The sequence below is a fragment of the Callospermophilus lateralis genome, chromosome 16 (genome assembly GCF_048772815.1).
Source record: "Callospermophilus lateralis isolate mCalLat2 chromosome 16, mCalLat2.hap1, whole genome shotgun sequence".
In the NCBI taxonomy this organism is placed as follows: domain Eukaryota; kingdom Metazoa; phylum Chordata; class Mammalia; order Rodentia; family Sciuridae; genus Callospermophilus; species Callospermophilus lateralis.
This window is the reverse complement of record NC_135320.1, coordinates 51,171,905-51,194,593: the sequence shown is the minus strand read 5'-3', so window position 1 is coordinate 51,194,593 and position 22,689 is coordinate 51,171,905. Positions and strand designations below refer to the sequence as shown.

At 36.5% G+C, this 22,689-nt stretch overlaps 1 non-coding gene across 1 annotated transcript; it reads right to left on the bottom strand.

Moving 5' to 3' along the window:
- Nucleotides 1–250: 250 nt before the first annotated feature.
- Nucleotides 251–358, bottom strand: LOC143382429 (U6 spliceosomal RNA). The gene has a single exon (XR_013088983.1). It is a non-coding gene; the product is annotated as a U6 spliceosomal RNA (small nuclear RNA).
- Between the last annotated feature and the right edge of the window lie 22,331 nt (nt 359–22,689).

The window sequence follows — 22,689 nt, the reverse complement described above, 5'->3', positions numbered from 1 at the left end:
CTTCAAGAAATCTCACACTCTCTTTAACATAACTTTTAAATAAGTCTTGACAAATATGAGTGGAAAATTTACTTGTTTGACTTAAAATTTGTATTGACTTGTTCGTGGTCTTTTGCTCTTTTATATGGATTCTAGTTTCAGATTATAAAGCTACACAGAATTATTGACTTTTTTTGGTTACTCATTCTTTATTTAATATATTTTAATCACCCTACAAAATTTGGTAAGAGTGAATTTGAAGATTTAAAAAGAATATATGGAATGCTTTTTGGAATTTGCATATCATCCTTGCACAGAGACCATGCTAATCTTCTCTGTATCGTTCCAATTTTAGTACATGTGCTGCTGAAGTGAGCACAAAAAAGATCTTATCACCTCCCAAAACCATTATATGCTTGTGTGTTTTCTTGGATTCTGTTTTCTATACCAGATTCCAATTTTTTGATGACAAGCCTGGTCAACTCTTCTTGGCTAGGGCGGATTCTTATCCATATCCCTCTCTCTCCGGCTCTCTTGTCCCTAATTCTCTTCTCTTGAATATCTTCTAAAAGCTCCTCTCCAAAGGTTTTAAATCATATTGAAAAATCCAAGTTTGCATTTATTTAATTATTGATTTTCTTAAAATGGCTCACATTAATCTCCCCTCCCCCCAGATCTCAGAGGCTGAAACCATGTTGTAATGATTGATCCTTTGAGCTGATATTTTCTTTAGACTAAGGGTTGTGCCTAAGTCTTTCCCAAATCTTGAGTAAAACAATGTTAATGATCCTGAAATTCATTACACCTTTGATGAATGGTCGTTTTCTCTGGATAGTGCAACATTTCTACTTACTTGAGATGCTATAATTCTTTTGTCTCTTTGGTTGTCATTGCCCTGCTAGCTGGACACACCCATAAGGCATTGCAAGAAAAGCTTAAAACTACTTTGCTGATGAGGTCATTCTGTGTTCCAGGATTTTCCGTACAGATCAGTGTTGGTATCTTCTACCCCAGTAAATAAGAAATGCAATTTAAACCGATGTATGGGGGTACCATTTATAATGTAGCTAAAATATTAGAAGCATAAACATGTCTTGGCAAGATGTTGCTAGGCAATACCAAATTCAGATTTGGGGGTGGGGGTGCTCTGCTGTAAAGGAGCTCTCCTGCTGGGTCTTGGAGCTACATTGGCCTCTGCTGAGAATGGCTGTGTTTGATGATTAGATTGGCTCAGATTCATTCCCTCTCAGAGAGGATTTCCGTGTCTCCCTTGGAATTAATCCACAAGAACAGAATCCAATTTCCTTTTTCTTGCAGCATTGCCACAGGATGTCCCTTAACCGCTGACTCAGGTTGGAAATATCAGGCTGCTGCGCCATCAACTGCGGTTTTAGAAGCACTGCCATGCCCCATGGCTATGAGCAAAATTCTTGGTCAACAAGGATCTCTCTGTTTGTGTCTTGAGTGAGCAGAGTTGATGAGAACTATGAAAAGAACTTTGACAATTAACTGGACTGGGGAAACATATAAATAATAATAATAATAAAAAAGAATGGTATTTAAATTTAAAGCTGAAATCAGGCTGCCTTCTCCTTCCATCCAGGCCCTGTGAAGCTCATGCACCTGGAGGAAGATGTCTGATAGCCCTCTTTGTTGCTGTTATCCATGCTTCTTGGTTGAAGGTATTCATTTATGCATCCTCATTTATTAAGGATTTGATCATTCGGGTCACCGTCTATATCCCTAACACTAATCCTGTCACCAGACAAATATTGAGTATCTATACCTGCAATTTTTTTTTCTTCTTTTAAGACTATGGAATCCTTTAAACATATAAAAAAGTGTATAGTGCCAGGTGCTGTGGTGCACACCTGTAGTCTCAGCAGCTCAGGAGGCTAAGACAAGAAGATTGAAAGTTTAAGGCAGCCTCAGTAGCTTAGTGAGGCCCTAAGCAACTTAGTGAGAACCTGTCTCAGAATAAAAACAGCTGTGGAAGAGGCTCAGTGGTAAAGTGCTCCTGGGTTAAATTTCCAAAAAAAAAAAAAAAAAAAAAGCATAAAGTATGGTATCACTGTAACTACTAATAAAAATTAAGACCATACCATCTCAAAATATATTGCTGTAGCACATTGACCATTTTGAATTAAGGGCACATAAAAAATAGTAAGTGTAACAAGGTCTCTTTGACCTTCCTTTTGTTTCCTAAAAACAGGAGATAAAAATTCCCTTGTAAAAGATGTCCTCCCTGTAACCAGAAGGAAAGTATTATTCTTGTCATTCAAGGACAGAAAGTTGCGATGAGAGAAGAAATCCGTACAAACAAATCTTGTTTAACCCTTATCTACCTCGTCATTTCTTTACCCAATTAACCACATTAGCCCAAGCCCCTTTGCCTTGTCACCCCTCACCCACCCCTCATCCAATCAGGTACATCAGTGTTCAACTCTCACTGTGCCAGTGAGTTCTCATTTTCTTGTGAGGGCTTCTGTGCCATGTAGAACTCCTACTAAATACACTTGTGTACTTTTCTCCCGTTGATCCTTCTCATGTCAGTTCAATTCTAAGGCCCAGTAGGAAATTCCTAAGAGAATAGAGGTAAAACTCTCTCTCTCTCCTTTACAACCTGTGTACATACCACACAGCTTTACAGGATCCTAATACCTTGCTGTGTTTGCTTCAGATAATTTTTCATTAAGAAAATCTGGGACTGGGGTTGTGGCTCAGTTGGTAGAGCACTTGCGTGGCATGCATGAGACACTGGATTTGATCACCAGCACCACATTAAAAAAAAAGCTAAATAAACAAAATAAAGGTATTGTGTCCATCTATAACTAAAAATATTTTTAAAAAGAAATAAAATCTAACAAATACAATAAAACCCACCCTGACACCATTTCTAGAAAACATGACTATCCTGAAGTCTGTACTTATCATTGCTATGCATCTTTTTATCTTATCAATGCACATGTATTTATTCATAATTTTTTCATACCAATATTTTGCAGGCTGTAGTGGTTTCGCTAATCTATATGGGAGTGAAATTGTATTTCAGTGATACTTTATTTTGCATTATCTTTACTTCAAGAAGAATTGAATATACTGTCATATTTTTATTTTTTATTGGCTGTTCAGACTTTTGTCTCAGAGAATTGTTTTACTTTAAACCTTGGACCTTCTCCTTTTTATTTTTTGGTATAAATTCTTTCTTCCCCTTCCTTCCTTCCTCCCTCTCTTCCTTCCTTTCTTTATGTCTTTCTTTTGTGCTGGGAATTGAACCTAGTGGCAGTGGTGCTTTATCCTTGAGCTACATCCCTCTTTATTTTTTATGTTGAGGCAAGGTTTTGCAAAATTGCCCAGGCTGGCCTTGAGTTTATGTTCCTCCTGCTTCATCCTCTCAAGTAGCTTGGATTGCAGGTGTGCACCACTATGCCAAGCTGCTATGAATTCTTTATATATTCTGAATACCAATCTTTTGCCAGTTGCAAGTCAAATACTTCTTTCAAGTGATTTGTATTTTCTTTTTGTTAAAAGTATCTTGATGTATGAAGGTTTTTAAATTCAGTTTTTCCTTTTGGTATATTTCAAAATCCTTCCCTAGATATGGTCACAAATGTAATTTTATATATTTTTCTCTTAAGATTTTAATGTTTGCTTTTCTGATTTGTTTCATCTCAAATTTTTTATAGATGCTATTTAATAAGGATCTAATTTTTACTGTTTTCTAATAAGTACTTAGTCCAAGCCACTTATTAACTAGTTGCTTCTATCCCCATGATTTTTAATACTAGCTCTGATATGTTATTAAGTTTTTAAAAATTGTAAACCCTAACCCTTGTTGTTATAGTGGGCTCTCTGGTATTTCTCATTGACAGACTTGGTTAACCCTGTACAAATTCTATTCTGTATTAATCATAGCTCAGGATCTAAATATGTTCTTCCTCAGGCTTTGACTATTTTTGGCTTTTTGGTTTTCCTTATGAATTTTAGAATCAAGTTGTCAAGGTGCACAAAGAATATTTTTGCATTTTTATTGGATTTGCACTGCCTTTATGGGTTCATTTTGGAAGATGATCTCTTGATGAGATTGAGGCTTCCTATCTATGAACAATGGACGCTTCTCTGCTTACTTATTCAGGGCTTCCATAGTGTCCTTTGATACTGTACTATGATTTTTCCACAATGTATTGCACATACATTGTAGGTTTAGTTCTCAGTCACATCTAGTACTTATTATTTGTGAAAAATATGATATTAAAATTTTACTATTACTGCTTATTTTGTTTTGGTGTATAGAAAGTGATTGATTTTTGTATTTCAATCTAGTATCCCAATAACTTGCTGAACCTTAATGGTTTGTAAATTCTCTTAGATTTTCATATGTTGATAATTACATCATCTATCAATAATGACAGTTTGGAATTGATTTACAACCTTTATAATACTTTTTCTTGTTTCACTACACTAGCAAGGTCTTACTTCCAGTATAACGTCTGATAGAATCGGGAATAGTGGGCATACTATACCTTTTCTACTCTAATGAGAATGTAACTAGAAATTACCATGAAATATGATGTTAGTTTTAGAAATGTTGCTGATTTTTATTGTTATATTAAGGATATTTCTTTCTATTATTATTTTACTATGAATGGGTTTATATTATATCAAAAACATTTTCTGTGGCTATTGAAGAAATCACATAACTTTATTTGCCTTACTTTTATGAGGTAAGTTACACTATTTTTTTCTAATATACTTTATTTGTATTCCTAGGATAAAAATAGTTTGGTTGAACGTGTTTTTTTTAATTCAGTTAATCTTCAGACATTTATGAAGGCAGAGTGGAAGATGCTGAATGAGTCTCATTTAGTATCTATTTCAGTTTCCTTCTTCCTTATCTTTATAAATCATAATGGTTAAAAGTGAAATACTAGAATTCACAATCTCTCCTATAGCCAGGTATGGAGTATGACACAATTCTGAGCAATAAGATTTTTGCCCTTTGCCCTGGCTAAAACTTGAGCTGACGCATGTTAGAGTGGCAGACACTCTGATAACATGAGGGGAAAAGGAGGCTGAGAAGGGAGGCATGAGAGAAACATCTGGGACATTAAATAGACTATGAGGAAATTGATTCACCTGGAAGCAAATCACTTCCATGTCAAACAACAAGAAATTATTAGACAGTCATGTGATTTTGACCAGAATTATGCAGAGTTCTTCTCTTTGTCCTTCCCTCCATTCCTATCAACTTGGCATGGTCTTTTAGAAGTCTTTTAATTTCTCTACTTAAATCCAGTTTCTTCCCTTCCTTGATGACTTCATGAAGCTACAGCTTCACTCTTGGTTTCTCAAGCAGTGTATTTTTAGTTATGTGAGAAAAAGAAAGCCCTTATTTAGTTAAAGTGCTGTAATTGGGATTTTCTTACATCCACTAAAGATAATGATAACTAATTCAGGTTCAGTGATAACTAATTAAGTGTTTCCTGGTCAGTTCATAAAATTCAGATTTACATAATTCAGTTGGGGATTAGGAAATGCTATACTAACTAAATTAATTACATTATTAATTCCAAAGCTAATAGTTTTCATTTTATAAACCTGGCTTTAGTATTAGTCTACCTGGTATTCTAACATTCAGTAGGTAGTCCAGAAATATTTGATGAATAAAGAATCTTTTGATGTTAGTAGTCTTCTTTGCAAGATATATATATTTTTTAACTTTTGCTTTTTTTAAAAAATGTTTATTTATTCTAATTTGTTATTCATGATGGCAGAATGCAATTCATTTTTTATTACACACATGAAGCACAATTTCTCAAGTCACTGATTGTACACAAAGCATTCTCACACCATTCGTGTCTTCATACATGTACTTGGGGTAATGATGTCCATCTCATTCCACCATCTTTCCTACTCCCTTGCCCCCTCCCTTCCCCATCCTTCCCTTTCATTGAGGTTTTTAACACACTCAAGTTTTTTTAAAAATGTGACTTTATTTATTTTATTTATTATTTATTATTATTATTTTTTTGCCATTACAGAGATTACATTGAATTCTGAGAATCATGTGGAATAAATGCCCATCCTTTTGGAGAAAAGTGGAGGTTTAAAACAATGCACTGAGTGTCTGGGGAGACAATATTACATATTGGTTAAGGACATGGATGTAGGAGTAAACAAAGTGTGGGTTTGAATCAGAGATACCATATTTGCTAGATGTTCTAATCATCAGTTTTCTTCTTTCCAAAGTGATTCCATGTCAAAGAGTTGCAGTGACAACCAGCAGTAATAAGGTTTCACACTCAGATTTTAAGAAAGACTTCCATTAGTTTTGACTTTCACTGACACACTTTTTATGTTCAGAAGTGAGAGTGGCCTATAAATTTCCTTTTTCATATCTTTATTTAATTGTGATATAATGTTATTTTAGCTGCATTAATGAACTATTAGCTTTGTTAAATAAATAAGAATGTCTTATTTTTCTATATTGTGGAACATGAGATTGAGCTTTTCTTTGGGTATTTGCTGGAACTTTTCTGTGAAACCATTTAGATTTGGTGTCTGTAGCACATATGTGCCTACTTGTGCATTGCCTGTGTGTGTGTTTATGTGTGTATGTGTAGGAAGAAGTAGTTTTGTTTGTTTCTTTTGTTTTTGATACTAGAGAGTGAACCCAAGGGCACTCTACCATTGAGCTACATTCCCATCCCCTTTTATTTTTTATTTTGAGATAGGGTCTTCCAAAGTTGCCCATGCTGTCCTCAAGCTTGCGATCCTTGTGCCTTCCGAGTATCCAGGATTACAGGTATGGGCAATTGTGCTAACTAATTTTTAATTACTAAAACACTTGAGTGGTTTTGGGTTTATTAAGTTTTTTTAAAAAATTCTCTTTAATTAGTTTGGTAAGTAATATTTTTCTGAAGTTGTCATTTTCAAATGTATAGGTGTATATAGTTTCCTTTTTTAATATGTATATTTCCTTTGTATTTAAATCTCCTCTTTCATTTTTTTCTTGATAAATCTTGCCAGTCTGTCTCTCTCTCTCTTTTTTTAATTCAACATTTCATTTTGTTCATTATGGTAGTAATTTTTGTTTCCGGATTCATTAATTTCTGTTCTTATTTTTATTTTTTCATTCACTACTTTTCTTTCTCTGAGTTCTTTTTCAAATATTTTAAGTTGGAATAGCTTGCCCATTCATTTTCAGTATTTTTTCTTTTTAAAATAAACATTTAAAGAGCTTCCTAAAGAGAGAGAGATGACCCCAAATATCAGGTTTAGCTCTTCTTCTCCTTGATCTTGATGTGTCATTCTTCACTGCCTTCCAGGGCTCTCTAATTCTTTCAAGTAAACTTATTATGTTGAGGTTTGGATTGAAGTTATTGTTGTAAACTTTGTTGAGGTAATTATTAAAGTGTAGTCCATATATGGTAAACTGTACATAATTAAAATGTATAATTTGTTGAGTTTTGACACATATTTAACATGGATTTATTCTTGTTTATGTCTTTGTACACATAGTTTGGACTTTCTCTAAAAGTGGGAATTGCAATTGTATTGCATATGTATTTAGCCATGAAACCATTATCACAATTAAAATAGTGAACATATCCATTACCCTCTAGAGTGTCTTCATGGGCCTTGGTAATCTCTTCTTTCCCTACTCTCTGAGTCATTCTAACTCCCCAACCTCAAGTACCCACTGATTTACTTTTTGTTACAATGAATTGGTCTGCATTTTCTAGAAATTTATATAATAAAAGCATATAGCCTTTACTCTGTTTTGTGTGGCTTCTTTCATTCAAAGTAATTATCTTAAGATTAATCTATGTTGTTGCATATATCAATAATTCACTCCTGTTAAATAGTAGTATTATGTTGTATAGATGTATCCTCAATTTGTTTATCTGTTCATCTCAAGATGGGTATTTGGGTTTCCAGTTTGGGGCTCTTATAAATCAAATCACTATGAACATTTGTGAGTGGGCATACATTTTAATTTCTCTTGGATAAATAGGAGTTGAATAGTTGTAGTTCAGTCCTATGGTAGGTGCATGTTTAAGAATACTTTGCCTTGTTTTCAGCAGAATAGTTGGTTGGATTATGTAATCTACTATTTTAAGAAGTAAAATTTCCCTATATTATCTTTTTGTACTTTTGTGATTTCTTTTTCCCCCCTTTTAAGTCTCAGATTCTGCTGGAGTTAATTTTGGAGTTAAGAGTAAGGCATCTTGGCTGGAGTTGTAGCTCCATGGTAGAATGCTTACCTAGCACGTGTGAGGCACTGGATTCAATTCTCAGCACCACATATAAATAAATAAATGAAAACAAATAAATGATAAAAGTCCATTGACAACTAAAAAAAAAAAAAAGAGTAAGTCATCTAACATTTTTTTCTTCCCATTAGCTCCATATATCGACAACAATATAAATAAGTCAATACTGGAAATGTGCTCTTAAAACTCATCAGAGGGTTGAATGAAGATTTGGAAATCTTATTAACCAAAATAAACAGAAACAGAGACTTGCTTCTCTGTTCTGAGAAGGATGCTTGGAGAGTCAACAGGGAAGTGAACCATCACCAAATGAAACATTAATTATGGTTATTTTGAGGATTTTTCTTTGCCATACTTAATAGAAGAAAAGAAAACAAAAGATATTTTAACCTCAAATATTTATATCAGACAATAATTTTATGTAGTCTGTGTTTTCCCTCAATAACAATTATGTAACTTTAAGAAAACAAAGTTGTTATTTTGAATTTTAATCATGTTTGTTAAATGTGAAATGAGGATAAAAAAATGAAATAGTCTTCAAATAAACCAGTGTGGAAAATATAAAACAGAGTTAATGCAATTCTTTGATATGATTCATAGTCTAGAAAGAAACATTTCTCCTTTTTTGATTTCCCAATGATTTCTCAAGTTAAGATAAATTATCCATGTGGGGGAAAATTTACATTTATGAAAATGTAAAAATGAAGCAATCATTGGGGAAAAAAAAGCTACTGCTGCTATGGATTCCTAAAGAATGTGTATTGTGACTTTTGGGTTACTATGTTATAAATATAATTCCTCCTCCTCCTCCTCCTCCTCCTCCTCCTCCTCTTCTTTTTCTTCTTCTTCTTCCTCTTCTTCTTCTATCAAAGCAGAAGTAGCATTTATTATGTATTGATCAGTAGCCCAGGTATAGAGAGAGGCACACACTTAATAACAGTTCAGGTTTTTAAACATAATAAACTTTTAACGTGGATCCATAGTCTGATGGCACTTCCCCACAAATCTCATTCCGTCTATGGCTGCATTAGTGGACCTATGGTATTTAAGGACAAAAAAGATCATCGTCCCTTTTCTTAGTGCTTATCGGTTCTGAACTTCATCCCTTTCCATTTGTTCTGAGTGAGCGTATAATTATATCTATAGAAGTCCCACACTTCTGAAAGCATGATCCTCATCTTCCCTAAACCTTTTTAATAAGCAATATAAGGATAGTTCTTGAATATTTTAGACCACAACTTTAGAAAAGGATAAGAACTCTTGTTTACATATTTACACAGACCTTTGGTGGAAGAAATGTATTGTTTTCTAACTTTTGAATCTATAATTAAATGCATTGCCTCCCCCAATAAATAAAAGAACTATAGATTGAATTTGGAGTGTGAAATATTGAATATTTTGATAAAAGAACAAACTTAATATAATGCATGATCTGTGCAAAATGTACATTTGTTTTTAAAATTATACAAGTTTGTTTTTCCAAATACTATAAACTTTAAAAATATATATAAATTCTCTAGGTTTTGATCTATCTTAAAAAATATTTTAATTTATTTATTCAGCTAATATTTGTTACTTTATTCAATAGATATCCACTGATACTATGAACTAGCCCTGGGCACTATTCTGGATGTTGAGAGCACAGCGAGGATCAAAGATGGACATGGTCCCTGGTCTCACAAAGTATATGTGCTAGTGGGGGAAGCAGACAATAAACACACGGCCATACAGGTTAAGATCTGTAGGTGGGAGTAGATATTATGAAGAAAATTAACTGTGTGACTGCTGGGAGCCACAGCCAATTAATATGATGCATGGCATTTTTGATTGAAAGGTGACGCCAGCTAGCCATTGAGATGATATGATTATGTTAAAAATTACATTCATATGGATACCGGACTCCTGCTGTTTACCTGGGCCTGCTGCGGGACTCCTGGAGAGTTCCCATTGGTTGGGAAAGTGCAGTAGGAGGGAATTCCGGGGGAAGTGTTTGCGCTGGGGGTCGGGGAAGGAACCAGCGGAGCGCCGCGTGCGTGGGTGGATCAGGATTCTTCCTGGGCACGAACGTGGTATTTGGCGGTTGTTTCAAAAATAAAGTTTGTTCCTGTTTGAGTGGCTCGTGATCTAGTGCCCAGCCAGACAGCGGCAACTGGTGGCCCTGTACGGGGAGCGCCTGAAGCTTGGAGGTGAGTAAAATTGCTTGCCCCTGAGGGAAGGCGACAGAATGGGTGACCATTTCAAAAAACAATGTGTTCTTCTTTTGATTTATTTTGTTTTTGTTTCAAGCTGCCTATCCCTAGAATTTTCTCAGGCAAACTGGGAAAAATGGTTGGCTCAAGGCTTGAAGTTGTTTGGCCCGGAGAAAGAGAAAATTGATACAACTATTCTTTGCTCCGTTTTTGTTTCATTCTGTTTCGGTTTTGTTTTATGCTACCTTATCGGGTTGCGTTACCTTTATAGTAGATTAGAAACTAGTAAAAAACAAACCGAAAAACTGTTAAGTAAATTGTTAGAGGTCCAAACTGTGGTAGAAAACATGTCAGGTCAAGCAAAAGAGAAGGTCTCTCCAGCTAGTCAGACAGAGGAAAATTTGAAGAAAGCAAGCTTAGAGGAAAAACGACCATCAGTTGGGGAGTTACAACAGGAGGCTGCTACTAACTCCGTTCTATCACCAGAGGGCGTAATTCAACCAACAGCTCCACCTACAGCTGAGCGGCCCTCAACTCTCGTAGTTGATGCACAAAATCCTAAGGCAAGATCCCAAAGACTAGCATGCCCTGTACTTGAGCAGGCAGGAGGGCAACGAATTCACCGTGCTTTAGATTTCAAAACAGTAAAGCAATTAAAGGAGGCTGTAACAACCTATGGCCCGCAAGCACCCTTCACCATAAGCATGGTCGAATCTATTACCAACTTAGACATGACACCAGCAGATTGGGCTAACATGTGTCGATCTGTGCTAAATGGAGGACAATATTTGTTATGGTAGGTTGCCAATGAGGAATTCTGCATGGAGACAGCTAGGCGAAATACAGCAGCCGGTTACCCTCAAAGAAATCTGGAGATGTTGTTAGGAAAGGGACCTTATGAGGGTCAACGGCAACAAATTGAATATGATCCTGGTGTATACGCACAAATTGCTGCAGATGCAGTTAGGGCATGGAAAACTTTACAGGGGCATGGAGATTTACAAGGACAGTTATCTAAGGTAATACAAGGAACTAACGAACCTTACGCTGAATTTGTAGATAGGCTTATTCAGACAGCTTCTAGAATATTTGGAGATGTAGAACAGGCAATGCCATTTATAAAACAACTGGCTTATGACCAAGCAAATCGTTGCTGCAGAGAGGTCATTAGACCATGGAAACATGAAGATTTAAACACATATATTAAATTATGTAGAGACATTAATGAACAAGGACAAGTCTTAGCAGCAGTACAACAGGCTTTAGATGCCAGGCCAAAAACATGCTACAATTGTGATCAGACAGGACATTTTAAAAGGAATTGCCCCATAGGAGGAGGGTTTAACAAAGCTAGGTATCAAAGGAATAGAATACCAGGTATTTGCCCACGATGCCGTAGAGGGAGACATTGGGCTAATGAATGCCGTTCTCAAACCACCATAGAGGGCACTCCGTTATCAAAAAACGGACAAGGATCAAGTGTTTACCCACGATATTGTGGAGAAAGGCATCAGGCTCCATTGCCAAAAAACGGACTGGAGGGCCCAATGCTCCGGGGCCCAAAACCACAAATATACGGGGCAATGGAGGAACCCAACAGCACCATCAAGGTAGTGCCCAGGACACATTATCCATTAAATCCCTCATCAGACAAACTAGAGGGAGCGCAGGGCTGGACATCTGCACCTCTGCAAGAGCAGTACTAACTCCAGAGATGGGAATTCAAATCATTCCCACAGGAGTAAAAGGACCTCTTCCCCAAGGAACGGTAGGCTTATTATTGGGACGCAGTTCTTCTACACTAAAAGGACTTATGATAAGTCCCGGGGTAATTGATCCCGATTATGAAGGTGAAATAAAAATTATAGCTAGTTCTCCAAGAGGCATATCAGTTATCTCACCAGGGGATAGAATAGCACAGTTACTAATAATACCCAGCCTACATGATAAATTTTCCAGTCGTACTGTAGAAAGAGGTACCAGGGGATTGGGCTCCACAGGTGTAGATTGGGCTATGCTGTCTTTAAATTTAGATTCTCGCCCCATGCTAAAACTAAATATTCAAGGACACGACTTTAATGGGCTACTGGACACAGGTGCAGACCTTAGCATCATATCTAGTCAGGAATGGCCAAAACATTGGCCATTACAACAAGCCACTCAAACGCTTCGAGGCCTAGGAGTGGCTTCTAATCCCCATAGAAGTGCAATGGTATTAGATTGGAAGGATCCTGAAGGATGTGAGGGAACTATACAGCCATATGTATTGGATCATCTTCCTATAAATTTATGGGGACGAGATGTCCTAGATCAATTAGGTTTGACGTTAACAAATAACATCAATCCTAATGCGCCCACTACTAGGGCTAGACAAGGTTTTAAAAAAGAAAAAAGATTAGGAAAACAAGGACAAAATATAGCAGCACCAATTCAAATAGATCAAGGAACAGACAGACATGGGTTGGATTTTCAGAAAGGACCACTGAGACAATAAAAATTACTTGGAAATCAGAAAGACCAGTGTGGGTTCCTCAGTGGCCCCTAACTAAAGAAAAGATACAAGTAGCCCATGATCTGGTCAAACAACAATTAGCGAAAGGACATATACAACCTTCCATATCTCCCCATAATACTCCCATTTTTGTCATTAAAAAAAAATCTGGTAAATGGAGATTATTACAAGATTTAAGAGCCATTAATAATGAGATGGTTATTATGGGACCTGCTCAATCAGGGATTCCCCAATTGTCTGCTTTACCAAAAACCTGGTATGTTTTAGCTATAGACATTAAAGATTGTTTTTTTTCAATTCCAATTCATCCTGAGGATAGTCCACATTTTGCATTTACTATCCCTGCACTAAATCATGAAGGTCCTGATCAGAGATATGAATGGAAAGTACTCCCTCAGGGGATGGCTAATAGTCCAACTATGTGTCAAATTTATGTTAACAAAGCAATCCAACCACTTAGAAATCAAAATCCTGAACTACAAATATTTCACTATATGGATGATATGTTATTGGCACATAAAGATAAAAACACACTGCTAGAATGTTATGCCACACTTACAAATTTATTAAAAGGTTATAATCTAGAGATAGCAATAGATAAAGTACAATTAAATCTTCCAATTAATTATCTAGGAGTCCTGTTATCCTCAACCATGGTCCGTCCACCAAAAATTCAAATATGAGTAGATCAACTCAAATCACTTAATGACTTTCAAAAGTTATTGGGAGACATAAATTGGATAAGGCCTTATCTAGGCATACCAACAGGAGAGCTAGGACCTTTATTTGATATCCTAAAAGGTCCATCAGATCCAAATTCACCCCACATGTTAAGGCCTGAAGCAAGAAAGACATTAAAAATCATTGAAACATATATGGAAAATATGCACTTGGATAGAATTGATATAAGTTTGCCTTTATTATTTATTGTACTACCAACAAAAAATATTCCTACAGGAGTATTTTGGCAAGAAGGTCCATTATTGTGGATACATTTATCTTATTCTCCTAATACTATTCTTACTAGATATCCTGAGGCTGTAGGACAATTAATACTCAAAGGAATAAAAGCAGCAAAGGGAGTGTTTGGGATTTCTCCCAATAAAATTATTACTCCATATACTATGGATCAAATTGATGAGTTAGCCAATGAGTTAAATACTTGGGCAATAATCATGTGTAAATCTAATGTTTCATTTGATAATCACTTGCCATCTAATCCTTTGTTGTCTTTTTGGTCTAAGCATCCTGTAGTTTTTCCAAAAATGACAAGAAAGACCCCTATCATGAATGCTCCAAATATATTCACTGATGGGTCAAATAATGGTACAGCAGCAGTAGTTACCCCTGATCAAACTTTTACATTTTTAGTACCCAAACAATCAGCTCAAAAGGTAGAGCTTAATGCAGTATTACAAGCTTTTATGATGTTTAAAGATTCTGTATTTAATTTATTTTCTGATAGTCAATATGTAGTTAATGCTATAGTATCCCTTGAAGATGCTGGTAGGATTTCCCCTTCTTCTACTGTTTTCTCTTTGTTTTCCACTATACAAAGTCTAATCTGGGACAGAAAAGATCCATTCTTTATAGGACATATCAGGGCACATACAGGATTGCCTGGAGCCCTTAGTTTGGGCAATGAATTAGCAGATAAATCTACACATGACATACATATTTTCTCCACAATAGAAGAAGCTATAAATTTTCATAAAAGGTTCCATGTCAATGCTAATACTTTACAAAAACGTTTTAAAATAACTAAAGAACAAGCCAGACATATAATAAAACAATGTCAAAATTGTGTGACATTTTTACCACAAGTTAATCTTGGAGTCAATCCTAGAGGACTGATACCTAACCATATTTGGCAGATGGACGTCACACACTTGCCAGAATTTGGAAAATTAAAATATTTGCATGTTACAGTTGATACTTCTTCTGGATTTTTGATGGGCTCCCTTCATGCCGGAGAAAAAACTAAAGATGTTATAGCTCATTGCTTACAAAATTTTGCCACTGTGGGTGTTCCTAAACAGTTTAAAACTGATAACGGTCCTGGCTATACCTCTACCTCTTTTAAACAATTTTGCTCATCATTTGGTATTACTCATATAACAGGAATTCCATACAATCCACAGGGACAAGGCATAGTTGAAAAAGCTCATCAAACTATTAAAATGTACTTATTAAAACAAAAGGAGGGAATTGGAAAGGGGTATATATCCCCCAAAGATAAACTTAAAATAACCCTTTTTACTCTAAACTTTTAAAATTTGGATTCATCAGGACTTAGTGCTGTGGAAAGGCATATGTATCCAAAAAATGTGCATAAGCCTAAAGTTCTTTGGAAAGACATTCTAACAGGACAATGGAAAGGTCCCGACCCAGTAATTGTCTGGAGTCGGGGCTCTGTTTGCGTGTTTCCACAGGGAGAACAGCAGCCGATTTGGATTCCAGAAAGACTAACCAAAACGATTTCTACAGATAGAAAAAAAGATGATTTGACTCAAATCCATAACAGCTGATATCCAGAACTCTAGCTTGGCCATTCTTACATCTGCGACAGTGATTAACCAGGATGCTTTTTTCAATATCTATTTTATTATTGCTTTTTCCCACATCATAAAGTTCTATTTTATTTTTGAGCTCATACAGACCTAGGTTGATGTTTTTCTGATCAGTTTTATTTTTTGACTGTGGAGTTTTTAACATTGCAATGGAGATTTCACCTAGGTGAAACTACAAGGCCTTTACTATTGTCTTATGTGTTGTATGTTATATGTGCACACTTCTGTTTTGTGTTATATGTCTATATGTGCGTATGTCCATAGATCATATATGAGGAGTGCTCATAAAAAAATGGATCCAAGTACTTTTTATTATTCACGTAATTTTAATGGTTTAATTTAAATTGGGTAAACAGCTGTTAAAAATTATTTTAATATGTGTACAAATAAGCAGGTTAACAAATCTGTTTGTTTATTTTCATCCTTCCTTTTCATTATATTTAATAATTCTGTTCAAGATAATGTAAATTGTTCTAAAAAAAAAAATGTTTTCTTAGTACCTGTTAAAATGTCACATTTTTTTTTTTCTTTCTCTCTTTAACATCATTGTCAGAATTCCTATTTTTCATCCCAGTGCCGGTGAAGACAAAGATGAAACCAAACTACAACTTCTTCGATAATTATCACAACAAACTGTATAAACTGATATATCAATGAATAATATTTATCTTGGGAGGAAATGGACATATTGATAGATTCCTCCACTTTGAACTGCTTACAAAACTTGCCTGGACTATATATCACTTGTATGCACTGTGATCTATCTGTTGATACAACAAATTATGGTAATGCTGGCGTATCTTTGCTGATGTGTCACCAGTGATGCAATTCTCCCTAGGAGTCGTCAATTGATTTGGTGTTGTGGCATTTCTGTATCCCCCTCCCTTCTACTAGTGATGGTCTAATTTTGGGGGCCAACAGAGGCGAGGCAAAGAACCTCACCCCCCCACTGGCACCAAGGCCAAATCTGGGGGCCAACAGAGGTGAGGCAAAGAACCTCACCCCCCCACTGGTGCATAGGCCTATCCACAAGTATGGCTATATGCTGGACCGGTAGTCAGTGACGGGTATGATCCAATTGCAGTGGTATCAACCTAAGACAGGAGGCTGACGCCTAAAGGTCAGTTTTCCAATGACGGGTAAGAACCATATGTTGAATTGGACAAACCTAACAGGCACGGTCCCTAGCCACATTAATTGTTGCTTAATTAAACAGAAGGGGGGAGATGCTGGGAGCCACAGCCAATTAATATGATGCATGGCATTTTTGATTGAAAGGTGACGCCAGCTAGCCATTGAGATGATATGATTATGTTAAAAATTACATTCATATGGATACCGGACTCCTGCTGTTTACCTGGACCTGCTGCGGGACTCCTGGAGAGTTCCCATTGGTTGGGAAAGTGCAGTAGGAGGGAATTCCGGGGGAAGTGTTTGCGCTGGGGGTCGGGGAAGGAACCGGCGGAGCGCCGCGTGGGTGGATCAGGATTCTTCCTGGGCACGAACGTGGTATTTGGCGGTTGTTTCAAAAATAAAGTTTGTTCCTGTTTGAGTGGCTCGTGATCTAGTGCCCAGCCAGACAGCGGCATGTGACCTCCGGGAGAGTGGATAAGGTGGGCAGTGTACAAGGGCATGGCTCACTTATGTGGGTTTAGCACTCTGCCAGGCCCCCTAAATGATAGGAACCCCATATGGCACCTGAGATATGGCTTTGGAGAAGAGTCCACATGGCTTAAATCCCATTTCTGCCCAGGAGGTAGATTTACTACCAGCTAATGCTGCTTCAGCCTCAGGGTCCCTAACTTGGGAATAAGCTCTTTTTCTCCATGCAGTTTTGGGGCATCTCCCTTTCCAGGTAGCCTCCACACATGTAGAGTTTTCACACTGACCAGTTTCTCAGATATTGGCTTCAGGGGTCCAGGGAGTACAAAAGCAGAAGCAGCTGGTTTTTTTTTAAAAGCTTAAGTCTTTTCTAAGTAAGCATGTTAAGAGAATTGTCCAAAGCCCTCTTAGAAGAAAGGGACTTGCATATCTGAAGTTTAAGTAAGAAGTCCTGATTTTCTGAGTTCATTCTGAATATTCACTTTCTTACCTAATTTTGTATTTTAGGATTAAGAAATTTTTTTCAAGACAGCTTCCCTATCCCAGTTTGTATAAGCTTCAAGTCCCATGAAACTTGATTTTGCTCTTGGCTTAGCCATTGACTATCTGTATGATTCTGCAGAAGTTATTTAAACTTTTCTTGCCTCAGTTTCCTCATTTGTAAAATGGAAATATTACCTTTGTCATCAGATTGTGTGGGCATTAAATGGAATTAAATATAGTACTTCAAACATTACTTACAATATTTGGCACACAGTAAATACTTAATAAGTGATGGCTATTATGAATATTATAAATAATATCCTTTAAGCTCTTGAAAGATTTATAATTTTGCTGGGGAAAGCAAAATCAATAAACATAACTCCATGGAAGCTACTACACTGAGCAGATAGAGATTGGGAATGTGAGCTCTGGAGTCAGATAAACCTGTCTAAATCCTATTTCTGTAACTTGCTATATGACCTTTAGCCTGTGTTTCTCTTATACTCTTTAATTAATATGTATAATATTGGCTACCTAAAAATTTGTATATTACTAGCTACCTAAAATTTGTTTTAGTGATACAGTGCTTGGTGCAGGAAAAATCTTTAGTAACATTAGGGTATGAAAACTTAGAGAAACTTTCTCATAAAAGCTGATTAAAATCTACATTAGATTTTCCTTTACTTCTTGGTTTGCCATAGAGAAAACTTGGGAAACAAGCCAATTTTTAAAACAAGTTGAGTTACTTATGCAATGGATGACTATTTAGCCATTAAAATGAATGAGCTAGATATATGGTTTTGATATTAATAAAGCTAAAAAGAAGTTTCAGAATGTTATGTGCACTAATGCCACTCATATCGAAGCAAAACCCCACATAAAATACTACCATGCCTTGTTTATGAGCCTATGTTTTGATGGTCTTTTGCTGCATAACAAACCACCCAAGAATTTAGTGACTTAAATGAACAAATATATTATTTGCTACAATTCTACCATCCAAGCTCAATCCACTGGACAATTCTCCTGCTCTTGTTGTTTACTTGGTGGCCAGTAGATCAGCTTGAACTGGGATCCACAGGGATTTGGGAATAAGTGCTTTTTCTCCATGCAGTTTTAGGGCATCTCCCTTTCCAGGTAGCCTCCACACATGTAGAATTATCACACTGACCAGTTTCTCAGATATTGGCTTCAGGGGTCCAGGGAGTACAAAAGCAGAAGCAGCTGGTCTTTTTTAAAGCTTAAGCATGAAACTGTTCCCGTGTCAATTCCACCAATCACAGATTAGCTCAGAATAAAGGGTTAGATTTACTAAATGTGTGAATTCTGGTAGATGTGCTTACTAATGTAACAAATCACCATATTATGTGTATGTGTATGTTTGTGTGTGCACTGGACAGAAAACAATACAGACAGTTCAAGTTCATATAGTAGTGGCTAGTGGCTAGGGAGGGAAAATAATAGGAGTGGAAGCACAGGGGATATTCAGTATAGCTGAAATGTATTTCTCAGAAAATTCAATCTGAAATAAATGCAACCAACATTATATCATGGTCATTTTTAGTTTTCTATCTTAACAATGTTCAATAAATTGTAGCGATTATTAATACATAGGAAGGTTTTGATTAATAAAACTGTTTTCCTTTTAGAAACATTGTGTTTCCTTCTTGTGAAGGTTCCTCCTGGCATGGTAGCATGTCTCTGATTAACACAAAACAGGCAACCTTAATGGCAAAGCTCCAGATGTGCTGATTGAGTGTAACTTCATAAATCCTTAGCATGATACAGAATGCGGGCTTTGGTGGAATGGTGAAAAGAAATGTGCTCGTAGTTATTCACTTCATCCAAGATTTCCCTGTATCATTGGAGAACAGCACAAAGTAGCATACACTGATTGGGTTTTTCATGGGCCTGTTACAAAGAAGGGGAGAGGGTTCAATATGGGCTACAAACACCAGTGAAAGCTCTGGAGAAATAAATTAGATGTTGATTGATGGTGGGTAAGTTTGGATAGGTGGACCAGATGGCTCAGAATTCAGGGTGTCAGAGGAGAGAAAACCATCCTGGAAGAGTGGAGCTCCAGATGTAAGAGGCTGGAGAGGAGAAAACATGAAAGGTCCTTAAAAATAGCCATAATGAGGTGTTGAAGAATCATAAGAACCTCATGGTAATAGCAGACAATTTGAAATTTCATTTAAATCAAAAATTGAATTTGTATTGAAAAATATTTTAAAATTTGTTTCTATTACTGGTTCACTTCATATTCCAGCTGGCTAAAACTTTGTCCTTAAAGCCACAGAGAAGAAAAATCATCTCCCTCACCTTGGCACTGAATCCTTGGGTCACAACTCTGAGAAGCTATTTAGCCAGTTATGACTTGCCCAAACAATTAAGCCTGGGCTGACTCATTAATGGCTTGTTTTACTAAGAATGGTTATTTAGCTAACAGAAAGCGAATACTTCCAGATGATTCGTGTGTCCAGAACCAGCTTTAATGGGTCTTGAGCACCCTGAATGTTAGAGCAAGAACAGTCCATAGGAGTGAAGCTTTCTGCCATAGTCTAGGCAATTGTAGACAGTAGACACTGCACTTAAATACGTCCCTGTATGGCTGGACCGGTGAATGAGAGGCGTCAATAATCAAGTGGAGGAAATTTTAAAAAATACCTAATGAAAAACATTCCACTAAGAAGAAGGTCTTGTGTAACTCATTGTTTAGGCAATTTGAATTAATCTTGTACTTCCTAACACAAGCCTGGGGCAGCCTTGAGGCTGTCTGTCATGACTTAACACCACTTTAAAGAACGGACAAGGAGAGGGCAGCAGGACAGATCAATTACAAACAGCCTCTGGGCAGATGGCCAAGGAACGTGAAGACAGCCACACATCAGACACCTGGGCCCCAAAGAGATTTGTATTACTGCAGGGGAAACTGGTTTTGGTTAACTTAATTTCAGGGCAAGGTTTTTGTGTATTGTTCACATTGACTAACAAAAAATGGGTGTTAGGTGTATTTCACACTTGATGTTTTCATCGTTGAAATGTTAGGATACATGCCATGGTTAAATTATTATCTTGAGATTTTGGGAATTTTAATTCCTTGGTCTTGTCTTCTCTCCTCTCCTCTTCTTGTTCCTTCCATCTCTCCTTCCCCCACTTATCTAATAAGCTCAGTAATAGTATTGGGCCTTTAAAATCTGCAAAATTGGATGTGGGTTATAGCTCAGTGGTAGAGTACTTGCCTAGCATGTGTGAGACACGAGTTTGACTCTCAGCACCACATATAAGTAAATAAAATAAAGGTCCATTGACAACTAAAACAAAATATAAAAAAGTCTGTGTATGTGGTTTTTTTTATGGGTAACTCTATACATTCCAAGTAATAAAGTTTAAAATGTCATGATAATTTTCGGATATAAGAATAATGGAACTGTGGGCAATGGCACACCCCTGTAATCCCAGCGACTCTGGAGGGTGGGGCAGGAGGATTGTAAATTCAGGGGCAGCCTCAGTAATTTAGTAAAGCTCTAAGCAACTGAGTGAAGCCCTGTTTCAATTAAAAAAAAAAAAAAGGTTAGGGATGTAGCTTAGTGGTAAAGTCCCCAGGTTCAATACCTAGTACAAAAAAAAAAAAAAAAAGCAAATTTTGACATTGAATACATGATTGAAGTTAATGGTCTCCAAATACTTTTTTTGTGGTACTGAAAATTAAACCTGGGAGTGTTTTACCACTGAGCTGTATCTCCAGCGCCCCCCCTTTTAAAAAAATTTTTTTTTGTAGTTGTAGATGGATGACATACCTTTATTTTATTTGTTTATTTTTATATGGTGCTGAGAATTGAACCCAGTGCCTCACATATGCTGGGCAAGCACTCTGCCACTGAGCTACAGCCCCAGCCCCTCCAGCCCTTTTGATTTTGAGACAGGTCTTGTTAAATTACCGAGGCTGGAAACTTAAGACCCTCTTGCCTCAGCCTCCTGAGTAGCTGGAATTACAGTTGTGTGCTATAGAATCTGACCATTTTAAAAATTATGTAAGGTATAACCCTACCAAAGTTTTTACTCATGTACCCCTACTATATAGAATTTATTTATAAACTATGTACATTTAATATTATATTAATTAAATTTCAAACACTTCTTTCCTGTATATTGATTTGTGTTTTTGGTGTGCATGAACTCCCCTATCCCAAACTCTAATATTACATAATGGTTTAAATAGCTTCTTAACTAATTTAAAGAAAGAGGTTTTTTAATGTTCCCTTAATTCTAATCATTAAGAGATTAAGAAAGGACATGATCCATAATTTTTGGAATGTAATCTTTGCTGTCAATATTGTGCTTTCAAAAAATAAGATTCTCAAGAGACAGTATAAGGAGGAGAACAAGGCTGTTGAGGGGTAGGTAGAACAGAGCAGGTAATTGGGAACAGAGGAGAATTTCTTTTAATTCAGTTTTGTCTATTGTGGGCCAGGCCTTGGGACATCAAGCTATATAAGAAATAATCTCTCTCCTAAAGTTGCTTATAAAAATCTTAATAACTTAGAGAAATTTGTCTTTTTTGGAAGAAAATCCCAGATAAACCTAACTATCTGTGACGAGTTAGCTTAGTCTGCATGAAAGGGAACAAAGGGTAGAAGTGCCCAAACTACTCCTGCTAGTAAACGAATATTACTTGATATCCATTCTGTGCCAGACTCTTTTACATATATTATCTTATTTAATATTCTCAAGAATATTGTAAGATCGGCGCTCTTTCACTCTTGTACAGAGGAGGAAATGGAAGCTCAGGTGAAATAGTTTAGACAAGGTCAACAGGGGGTAAGTGGTGGAGCTAGGATTCCAACCTCACAAGAAATAGTTACAATGTGTTGAGGGTTTCTTGTGCCCCAGGCAGGGACTGGTGCTTATTTACAGTATCTCATGACATTTCCAGGACAGCCCTATAAAGTGCTATTATTTTACCTTTTTCATAGGTAAGGAATCTGGGATTTGGAGAGTTGCTTATGGCATACTACTACCTGGTGGCAGAACTGTCATTTGACTGTTTCGTGGATTGTGCTTCCTCTGATATTGCG